At 35.0% G+C, this 11,116-nt stretch overlaps 1 long non-coding RNA gene across 1 annotated transcript; it reads right to left on the bottom strand.

Annotated features, from left to right (window-relative positions):
• Window positions 1–7,949: 7,949 nt before the first annotated feature.
• LOC119534711 lies at window positions 7,950–10,564 on the bottom strand. Its single transcript, XR_005217108.1, has 3 exons — window positions 10,454–10,564; window positions 8,275–8,347; window positions 7,950–7,993 (listed from the first exon to the last, which is right to left on the bottom strand). It is a non-coding gene; the product is annotated as an uncharacterized LOC119534711 (long non-coding RNA).
• Between the last annotated feature and the right edge of the window lie 552 nt (window positions 10,565–11,116).

Raw genomic sequence — 11,116 nt, 5'->3', positions numbered from 1 at the left:
AGCAAGAAATATATGTCTGTACATTAACTCATGTATGTGCATATATTATAAATATTTCTATATGTAAACATCTGTATGTTAAGATAAACATGAGTTCATGTTCACATTTCCAGCTCTAATCTATTACGACATGATTCATTCTAGCTACCTCCCATTGCTTATCTGTAAATTCCCACTCAAACAGTGAGAAACTTGGCTCCCACCATCTGCTGTCCATTTGCTTAAATGTTCAATTCATTATCATGTATGGTGGTTTCAGAATTGTTAGCCCATTTACCCATGGGAAACAACTTAATTAAATAGAATAATGTGCTTATGTACAATTTCTTTTGCCTTCGGTTTTACATACAACACTTATCTCTAAAGTTAAAGTCAGCACACATCCCCATCTCCATCTTCACAGTGGTTGTTTCATTTATATGTAATGCAGTTAGATTCTCTTGTAACAATCTGTATTCTTTCCTGGGATCTTTCAGGAACTCCTAAATGATTTCTTTATGATTTCATATACTAAGATTTTCTCTTTGTGCTGTAAAGTTCTGTGGTCTTTAACACATTTTTAATGTTATGTATCTGCCATTATGCTATCTTACAGAATATTTTCACTGCACTAGAAGTCATCTATCCTTCACCTAGTTAAACCTCCATCCCTTGAAACCCATCAACCGCTGCTCTTTTTACAGTCTCTATGTGTTTGTCTTTTATAGAATGTTGCATGATAGAAATTATACAGTATGTAGACTTTAAGATTGCTTTCTTTCATTTAGTAATATATAAGGTTCATTCATATATTTCATGGCCTGGTAGCTCATTTCACTTTATTGCTGTACAATATTTGATTGTTTGATGATGTACCACATTTTTCTTAATCACTCACCTATTTATGGGCATATTGATTGTTTCCAGTTTGGGGTGTATATGAATAAAGCTGCTATAAACATTCACTTGCATGTTTTTGTGTGGACTGTAGTTTTCAAATCAGTTAGGTGAATATCTGGAGCACCACTGCTGGATCATATGGTAAAACTTTGCTTAGATTTGCAAGTAACTGCCAAACTCTTCCCCCAAGCGGCTGTCCTACTTTGCATCCCACCAGCAATGAATGAGAGTTCCTGTTTTTCCGCATCTTCAACAGAATTCGGTATTGTTGGTATTTTGACTATCAGCCATTCTGATGGTTTTAGTGAAATCTCATTGTTGCTTAAATTTCTTACCGCCAAATAAGAAACGGAGTTGCGTATCTTTTCATATGCTTACTTGCTGTCTGCAGATCTTTGTGGTGAAGTGTATGTTCAAGACTTTTTGCCATTTTTTAACTGGGTTGTTTGTTTCCTTGTTGAGTTCTTAAGAGTTCTGGTATGTTTTTGATACAAGTCCTTTATCAGATCTGTTTTGCAAATATTTTCTTCCAGAATGTTATTTGCCCCCACCCCCACATCCCACCAAAAACTAGTTCTTTTGCAAAGTTGAAGTTTTTAATTTAAATAAAGTCCAACTTGTCACTTCTTTTTGTTCACGGATTGTGCTTTTGGTGTTGTAACTAAAATACTCATCAACAAACTGAAGGACACCTAGATTATACCCTATATTTTCTTCTAGAAGTTTTATAGTTCTGCATTTTACATGTAGGTCTGCGATGCATTTTAGTTAATTTTTTATGAAAGGTGTAAGTACTTTGTCTAGATTCATTATTTTTGGATGCATATTCCAATTATTTCAGCACCATTCATGGAAAAGACTGTCCTTTATCCACTGAATTGCCTTTGCTTCTTCATCAAAGATCAGTTGACTATATTTGTGTCAGTCAATTTCTTGACTCTCTATTCTGTTCCATTGATCTGTGTATCAGTTCTTTCATCAAAGTCACACTGCTTTGATTAGTGTAGCTTTTAGGAAAACTTGAATTCAGGTAATATCAATCCTTCAGCTTTGTTTGCCATCAGTATTCTTTTGGCTACTTGGCATCTTTTGCCTTTTCACATGTGTTTTAGAATCAGTTTCTTAATATCTACAAAAGAGCTTTGAGGATTTTGGTCGGGATTGTGTTGAATCTATATATCAAATGAAAAAGAATTGGCAACTTAATAGCATTTAGTCTTCCAATCCATGAACATTTTATATTCTAGCATTTGTTTTTATCTTCTGTGATTTCTTTCATCAGAGTTTGCATATTTCCATTTACAGTTGCTGTACATATTTTGTTAGATTTAAACTTAAGTATTTTAGTTCTTTGTGCTATTGTAATTGTATTCTTTTTTAAACTGCAAATTCCAATTCTCATTGCTGGTATAAAGGAACAGAATTGAGTTTCATATATTAACCTTTTTACCTGTGGCCTTGCTATAATCACTTATAAGTTCTAGAATGTTTTTTGGTTCTTAGGTATTTTGTATGTAGACTATCATCTATGTCTACAAACACAATCATCTACAAACAAAGATTGCTTTACTTCTTTTCCACTCCATACACATTTTATTTCCTTTATTTGTCATATTGCACTAACTGGTTCTCCAATGGGAGGGGACATCCTTGTCTTTTTCCAAATCCTAAAAGGAAACAGTCCAGTTTCTCACAATTAACTGTGTTAGCTGTAGGTTTTGTGTAGAAGTTCTTCCACAGGTTAAGGGAGTTCTATCTCTGGCTTATAAAAATTTTTTATTATGAATGTATGCTGGATTTTGTCAAATTCTTTGTATATGTCTCTTAATAGATATGATTTTTCTTTTTTAACTTGTTTATATGGCATATTGATCTGATTAGTTTTGAATATAACAAATTCCATTTGGTCAAGGTGCAGAATTCAATTTGCTAATATGCTGAGGATTTGTGTATCTGTTGATCTGTGGTTTTCCTTACTTGTAATATTTTTATTTGGTTTTGGTATTAGAATAATATTGGCCTCATAAAATGAGTGAGGAAGTGTTCTCACCACTTCTGTTTTCAATAAGAGATTGTAGGGAATTGTTATAATTTATTCCTTAAATGTTAGAATTCACCAGTGAAACCAACTGGCTTGATACTTTCTTTCTTGTAAGGTGATTAATTATTGATTCTGTTTCTTTTATAGATATAGGTCTATTCAGATTACAAAATTTTCCATGAGTGAATTTTGGTACTTGTACTTTTCAAGGAATTGGTCCATTTCAGCAAAGTTATCAAATCCTGGTATTCATTCATAATATTCTGGTATTATCCTTTTGATATCTGTGGAATTGGTAGTGATGACCCCCCATTTGTTTCTTATATTAGTAATTCTTGCTAATCTGGGTAGAGGTTTATAGAGTTTATTAATCTTTAAAGAACTAGCTTTTGGTTTAGTTGATCTTCTCCTTTGTTTTCCTGATTTCAATTGCATTTTTTTTGCTGCTCTATTGGTTAATAATTTTTTCTTCTGCTTACTCTAAACTTAAATGGTTCTTTTTTTCTTTGATTTCCTAAGGTAGAATCTTAGATAATTGATTTTAGATCTTTTTTTGTTTGTTTCTAACATATGCATTTAATGCTATAAATTTCCTTCAAAAACTCCTTTTGTTGATTGCACAAATTTTGATAAGTTGTACTTTCATTTAGTTCAAAGTAATTTTTTTCTTTTGAAAGTTATTCTTTTATTCATGTGTTATTTATATGTGTGCTATTTAATCTGCATATATTAGATATTTTTCAGCTTTCTTTGTTATTGATTTCTAGTTTAATTCCTTTGTGTTATGAGAACACACTGCATGATTTCTCTTTCTTTAAGGGTATTAAGGTGTATTTTATGACTCAAAATATGATCTATCTAGGTGACTGCTAATTGTGAACTTGAGAAGTGTGTTCTGCTTTTATGCAGGGAGTATTCTATAAATGTCAATCAGATCTAGTTGGTTCATGATGCCGCTCAGGTCAACTACATTTTTACTGATTTTCTGCTTGCTTTATCAGTTACAAAAGGGTGTTAGGGTCTCCAACTATAGCAGTGGAATTGTATATTTTTCTTTGTAGCAGTTTTCGCACCATTTATTTTAATGCTTTATTGCTAGGTGCACACATATTAAGGATGTTTATGTCTTCTTGAAAGACTGACCCCTTTATCGTTATATAATGCCCCTTTTAATCCTTGATGTCTGCTTTTTCTGACATTAATCTAGCTACTCCAGCTTTCTTTTAATTAGTCTTCTTATGGAATATCTTTCTGAATCCCTTTACTTTTAATCTGTGTCTTTATATTTAAAGTGGGTTTCTTGTAGACTAATATAGTAGTGCCTGTGTTTAAAGCACTCTAAGAATCACTGTAATTGTTTGGTGTACTTATACTGGTGACATTTAAAGTTAAGATTGATATAGTAGGATTAATATCTAATATCAAATACGTCTGTACCTGCTTTCCATTCATTGATCTTTTTCTCTGTTTCTTTTCTACCTCTTCTTTTTCTGCCTTTTTGCTTTTAATTGAGCATTTTATATGAATCGATTTTCTTTCCTTAGTTTAGTATATCAAAAATCCTTATATTTTCTTTATTTATATAGAAATATATTTTTGTTTTTTTAATAGTTTCCCTAAAATATCCAATACCCATTTACAAATAATCTAAGTCCACTGTCGTCACTATATCAGGTAATGCTGATATCTTGTATTAAAATGCTCCCTCATTACCTCCTCTCATACAGTATAACACTGCTGTTTTACATTTCAGTTATCAATGTGCAATAATCACACAATATTTTGTTAGTGTTATTATTTTGAACAAAAAGTTCTCTTTTGGATCAATTAAGGCTAAGAGCTTGCTTTTTTTGTGTAGATCCAATTTTCCAATCTATATCATTTGCCTTCTCCTGGAAGAACTTCTTTTAACATTCTTGCATGGCAGGTCTGCCTGTGATGACTTTTGCAAGTTTTCATTTGTCATTTCCCTTAGAGCCCTTAACACATTTGTCATAATGATTTTAAATTCTCTGTCTGATAATTCCGAAAACTGAACCTGGTCCTGTGGCTTGCTTTGTCACTTCAGGCTATGCTTTTTCCATCCTTTTAGCATGACCTGTGATTATTTAGTTGAAAGCCAGGTAATAGAACATGAGGTAAATGGCTTTTAGCATGAGGGTTTAAGTTAATCTGGCTAGGGGTTGAGATGTGCTTAATGTTTGCTGTAGCCATGGGTGCCAAAGAATTCAAATTCCTCTACTGTCTTTGTTTTTTGTTTGTTTGTGTTTTTTTTTTTTCCTCTCTTATCTTTGAGTACCTCTTTCTTAAATAGAGTCTGGCCCTTGCACCTCATTCAACTGTAATAACCTACTATCATAAAGCAGCCCTGTTGATGTGGTGACAAGGAAGGGGGCACATTCTATAATCTTGTGATTAAATCTCTGTCTTTACTGGGCCTATTACCTATGAAATTCACAAGTATTTCTTCTTACCCTTTTATTCTCCCCATGCCTCTTAAGTTAGACAGGAAGGCTAGAGAGGGCTAGAGGTGGGTAATTGCTCTTCAGCCTATGAAAGATAAGTCTTTCTGCCTGGATTGTAGACTTTAGTCAGGGAGAACACTAGATGAATTTTTCATGGTTACTCTTCCCCTACCCCTCCAGAGACAGGACGGAATGTTCTTGGCTCTTTGCCATGAGAACCTGGAGCGGTTCCTGGAAGTAAAACCCACTACAGTGTGGGGCTCCCGAGATCGTGGCCCCCAGCAGTTTCTCACTCTCAAGTAGTCCACATTCTAACTCCATTCATTCATCAAAATTACCATGTAAGTGTCCCAATCAGTTTATTGCTCCAGAGGCTCCTGTTACTGGAAACTGGTTTCAGCCATGACTCCCTGTCTTTATATCATAGTACAGCTGTGAACTATCAATTTCTGAACATTTTCATTACTCCAAAAAAATTAAAATAAGAATAAAAATTAAAAAGAACACCCAAAACATCCCATATACCCCTTATCCCTCCCTATTATTTATTTATTTATTTATTTTTTGTCTTTGTCTTCTTACTCATCTGTCCACACACTGGATAAAGGGAGTGTGAGCCAAAAGGTTTTCACTATCACATTGTAAAACCATATAAGCTATGAAGTTATACAATCATCTTCAAAAATCAAGGCTACTGGATTACAGTTCAACAGTTTCAGGTATTTCCTTCTAGTTATTCCAATACATTAGAAACTACAAAGGGATATCTATATAATGCATAAGAATAACTTCTAGAATGACCTCTTGACTCTATTTGAAATCTCTCAGTCACTGGAACTTTATTTTGTTTAAATTTTCTTCTCCCTTTTGGTCAAGAAGGCTTTCTCAATCTGAGAATGCCAGGGCCAGGCTCATTCCTGGTAGTCATGTCCCATGTTGCCAAGGAGATTTACATCCTTGGAGTCATGTCCCACATAAGGGGGAGGGCAGTGAGTTTACCTGCAGAGTTGGCTTAGAGAGAGGCCACATCTAAGCAACAAAAGAGGATCTCTGTGGGTGACTCTTAGGCAAAATTATAAGTAGGCTTAGCTTCTCCTTTGGAGTATACTTCATAAGGGCTAGCCTCAAGATTGAGGGCTCAGCCTTCCAAACTGGTAGTCCCCAGTGTTTGTGAGAATATCAGTAATTCTCTAAGTGGGGAAGTTTAGTATTTCCATATTTTTGCAAATAACTTTTTATTCTCTGCCCAAATTATTCTTGGATGTGTCAGGGCATCACACTAACCTGTACAAATCAACAAGACCTCACTCCCTTTTCAAGGTTCCATGTAATTGCGGTGTTCAAATATACTGACCATACAAGTTAAATCAGACAGTATGTTACAGAAAATATAAATTTTGCACCAAATATTGTCTTCCTTTGGTCTCACACAGAAGTTAAAGTTTTAAAACAGTCAACATTGTCCTTTACCCTTTAGTCTGATTTGCCTTATTCCTTACCAGATCAGCTTCATTAATATCTCTAATTGAAGTCTGATCTCTTTTCCAACTTTTTTTTTTTACCAGTTTAACAGCTGCTGTATGGGATAATGCTGACTTTCATAGCTGCAGAATTCTAGCTCTGAGTCTCAGGTGTCACACAGATACCTGAAGTTCCAGAGAATGACCAGGTTATACACAAAGATTTAGAAAAACCATAACAACTTAGGAATAGATGTGACTGCTATAAGAGCTTACAATCTAGGAACCTTTACAATAAGCCTTCCCCTGACAACCTATGCTCTTAAATTCAATTCTCAGAGTTTGTACATTATATTTAGTCCATATTAGTGAGGTATTATAATATTAGTCTTTTCATTTCTGGCTTATTTCACTAACATACTGTCCTCAAGATTCATTCACCAAGTTGCATGCCTCACAACTTCATTCCTTCTTGCAGCTTGCTCAATATTGCATTGTATGCATACACCACAGTTTACCTTTCCATTAATCATTGCATGTACCCTTAGGACACCTCCATTGCACATCATGAATACTGCCACTATAAATACCAGTGTGCAAATGTCCATTCATGTCCCTGCTTTCAGTTCTTCCAAGTATATACCTAATAACGAGGTTGCAGGATCATGTGGCAGTATTTTGCTTTTAATATATAGCTCTCCATTTACTGCTAAGTGATAATTGTCTTCATATCCAAGCCAAGAAGATAGATTTGAAGTTAAATGTGCCATTGAAAAGAACACAATGAAAATCAAAACCTTTCCAATAGCTTTCTTTGACATGTGGTTTCTTTGCAATATCTGATGATAACAAGAAAATAAAATCTAAATTTGCTTGTGCTTATACTGAATTACATTGTTTTGAAACTTATAGATATTCTTAGCATTGAAATCACATTTTAACCACTCTTAATTGAATAATCCTAAGGCCACTTTAAAGAAACTTTTTATTTTTCCATAACTAACATAACAACATAATAAAAAACATGCACACAGAAGAAACAAATCTGAAGAGAAGGGATACAATCACTGTTCCCACAGTCTGAAGTGTTCACATTGGAGAACAGGCAATGGGTAGGTGAGGGATAAGAACACCATTTCTATAGCCACCTAAAAGCACAACAAAATCATATGTTAAACAATTAAAACTGTGCTCAAATTGGAAATTAAGAGCATGTTAAGACAATATCTGAGGAAATGTATATTTATGTCAGACCACAGTGAGTAAAATCCAATGGAGAAAATGTCTTGCTTTCAAGTCCACAAAATGTGCTTCAATACTACTTCATGCAGTTATATAGGCTACTAAGAAATGCAAGCATTATAACATTTAGCTTGAAAGATAAAACCTGTTTATGTAAAAAAATGTAATCCTTGGGAATTCTCTTTACCTCTTTGAATTTTGGCTTGCTTCTCTGGAGGATGAAAGGTTAAGGCTTCGTGATTTTCAAACTCCTTTGTAACCTTAAAATAATGTGATTCTATAATTAAAATTATCACAGTACAAATGATAAGTGGTATATGAGCCATGGACAAAGAAAAAACATCTCTCAATAAGACGATCAAGAAATTTTGTCTCAGGAGAATGTATATTAGCACAGCATCTTTGGAAAAGGTTTGGTGCTAGCTATTAAAGTTGAACACACACATTTATTATGAGCCAGCAATTCCACATCTGCTAGGTACATACCCAAGAGAAATTTGTGCATATGCAATCAAGAAATATATTTTAAAATGCTAATTGAAGTGTTATTTATAACAGCCTCAACCTGGAAGAACTCAAATGTCCATTAACATTGATAGAATGGATAAACGCATTGTGGTATATTTATAATATAGGACAGTTTAAAAAAAAAAGTTTGTACTTTTTTGCGTGTGTGTTCCACTTCACAATAAACAAAAAAAAGTCTCATTACATTTCATTTACTAGCAAAAAAGAGAGGAGCTTCATTTATTTTTTTACCTGTGCTTGACAATAAAAACAACATTTTGCAACACAAAAATCACTTCAAGAACTTCAGCTTTTGAGAGATTTCAAAGGGAGTTGAGAGGTCACACTGGTGGACATTCTTACCCACTATATAGATAACACTTTTTAGGTTTTAATCTGTTGGAATAGCTAGAAGTAAATACCTGAAACTACCAAACTGCAACCCAGTAGCCTTGACTCTTCAAAACGATTGTGTAACAATGTAGCTTACAAGGGGTGACAGTGTGATTGTGAAAACCTTGTGAATTGCATTCCCTTTATCCAGTGTATGCATGGATAAGTAGATAAATGGGGACAAAAACTAAATGAAAAATAGGGTGGGATGGGGGGGATGACTTGGGTGTTCTATTTTACTTTTATTTTTTATTCTTATTCTGATTCTTTCTGGTGTAAGGAAAATTTTCAAAAATAGATTGTGGTGATGAATGCATAACTATATGATCGTACTGTGAACAGTTGATTGTACACCATGGATGGCAGTATGGTATGTGAATATATCTCAATAAAACTGAATTTAATTTTAAAAAAAGAACCTCAGCTTTGTGCAAACCTCCTTTTCTTTTTTTTGCTTTAAAAGTCATTTAATTTCATTTCCCCCTACTTCTCATCCCCAGATTCCTTCTTAAAAAATTTTATTAATTTTTACTTTCAAACCCTCTGTACCCATCAAGCAAAATCTCCCTCTAATTTACTTCCTGTTTCTGTGAATTTGCTAATTCTAGAGACCTCATATAAGTGATGTCCTAAAATATTTGCCCTTGTATGCCTTGCTTATTTCCCTGAGCATAATGTTTTCAAGTCCCATCTGTGTTGCAGCTTGTCCCAAAACTTCATGCCTTCTTATGACTGAATACTATTCCATTCTGTGTGTATATACCACATTTTGTTTATCCATTCATTTGTTGATGGACACTTGGGTTGTTTCCATCTTTTGGCTACTGTGAATAATGCCACTATGAACCTTGCTGCACAAGTGTCTGAGACTCCATTTTTACTCTTTTTTGGGTAATAAAAGTTTTGTTGTTGTTGTTGTTAAGGAAATGTGGAGTAAATATGCAATAGTGAAGGTAGCATATTGCAGTCACAGAATTCAGAATCTCTGGGTAAGCATGGTTGAGACTCTAGGGCTAGAAATACTAAAAGATATTACACTCAGGACTGAACAGAAGTTCCAAAGCTTTGTAATCCTGCTCAAACAAAAGGAGAAAGAAAAGAGGTTGGTTTCTATAAAATATAATGTGTTTTCTTAGGCACTCATTTACAAGCTTGCACTTCAAATAATCGATAATAAAATGAATGCAACATTAGTCCATGAAATATATATGTGGTAAATGAAATAACATTAGGTGGTGGAATTGACTTAAACTTACATTTTCATCTATTAGTTTGAAAGCCATTACTATGCTATTCATCTTAAAAACATAGACAATGAAGAAGGTTCCATTGCTGTCTTGTTACTTGAATTCTGATTTCTTCCTAACATGATTTGGGGCAGTCATCAACATTACGACAAAACTCTGACAGCATGGTAGTCTACATGGCAAGCAGGCGGGATAGAGCCATGGGGGCCACACACCAACCTGAGCCAGAGGACGAGGAAGGAGACAGCTGACCAGATCATCCATGCAGCTGTGGACAGGGGAGGAAGAGAAAGCATTCACCCGCAGGACAATGGGAACAGCGGACAGTCTGAAATCATGTGCAGAGCACAGAGCTGGGGTATCGAAGGGGAAGATGTAGAGCATGACTTCCAGGGAGCCCCTAAATCAGTGTACACTTGGAACAGATGACTTCACACAGCCGTTTTTGAAGCAGAGACATTTTGCGTCCCCCTAAACCAATAAATAAATAAAATACTTATAAATACCATAAACATGCAACTTGTGAAAAACAAAACAAAACAACTGTCAATGTAAACAAATGATAGGCTCAGTCCAAGCCAGCCTCCTTCTGCCTCTCTCTCTCTTTCCCCATGGTCAACCCTCTAGTGGTCAGTGTGGAACTGCAGAGATGGGATCAGGGATATGGTCAGCGTAATGCATGTTTCTTAAGGATATTGGGTGGCAGATGGCGCAGGAGCAGAAGCCTCTCTGGGACTCGGACAACCCTGGAGAGCAGGCATGCTGAGTCCACACCTAGGTCCTGGGGGCAACAATGGAGGGTACAGGTGATGTGGGAGCTAACATCTTCTCACCACTGGGGCTGACAGCCAGACTCCTAGAATGCAAATAGGGCCTTTTGGT

The sequence above is a fragment of the Choloepus didactylus genome, chromosome 5 (genome assembly GCF_015220235.1).
Source record: "Choloepus didactylus isolate mChoDid1 chromosome 5, mChoDid1.pri, whole genome shotgun sequence".
Taxonomy (NCBI): Eukaryota; Metazoa; Chordata; class Mammalia; order Pilosa; family Megalonychidae; genus Choloepus; species Choloepus didactylus.
This window is presented reverse-complemented; position numbering and strand designations above follow the sequence as displayed.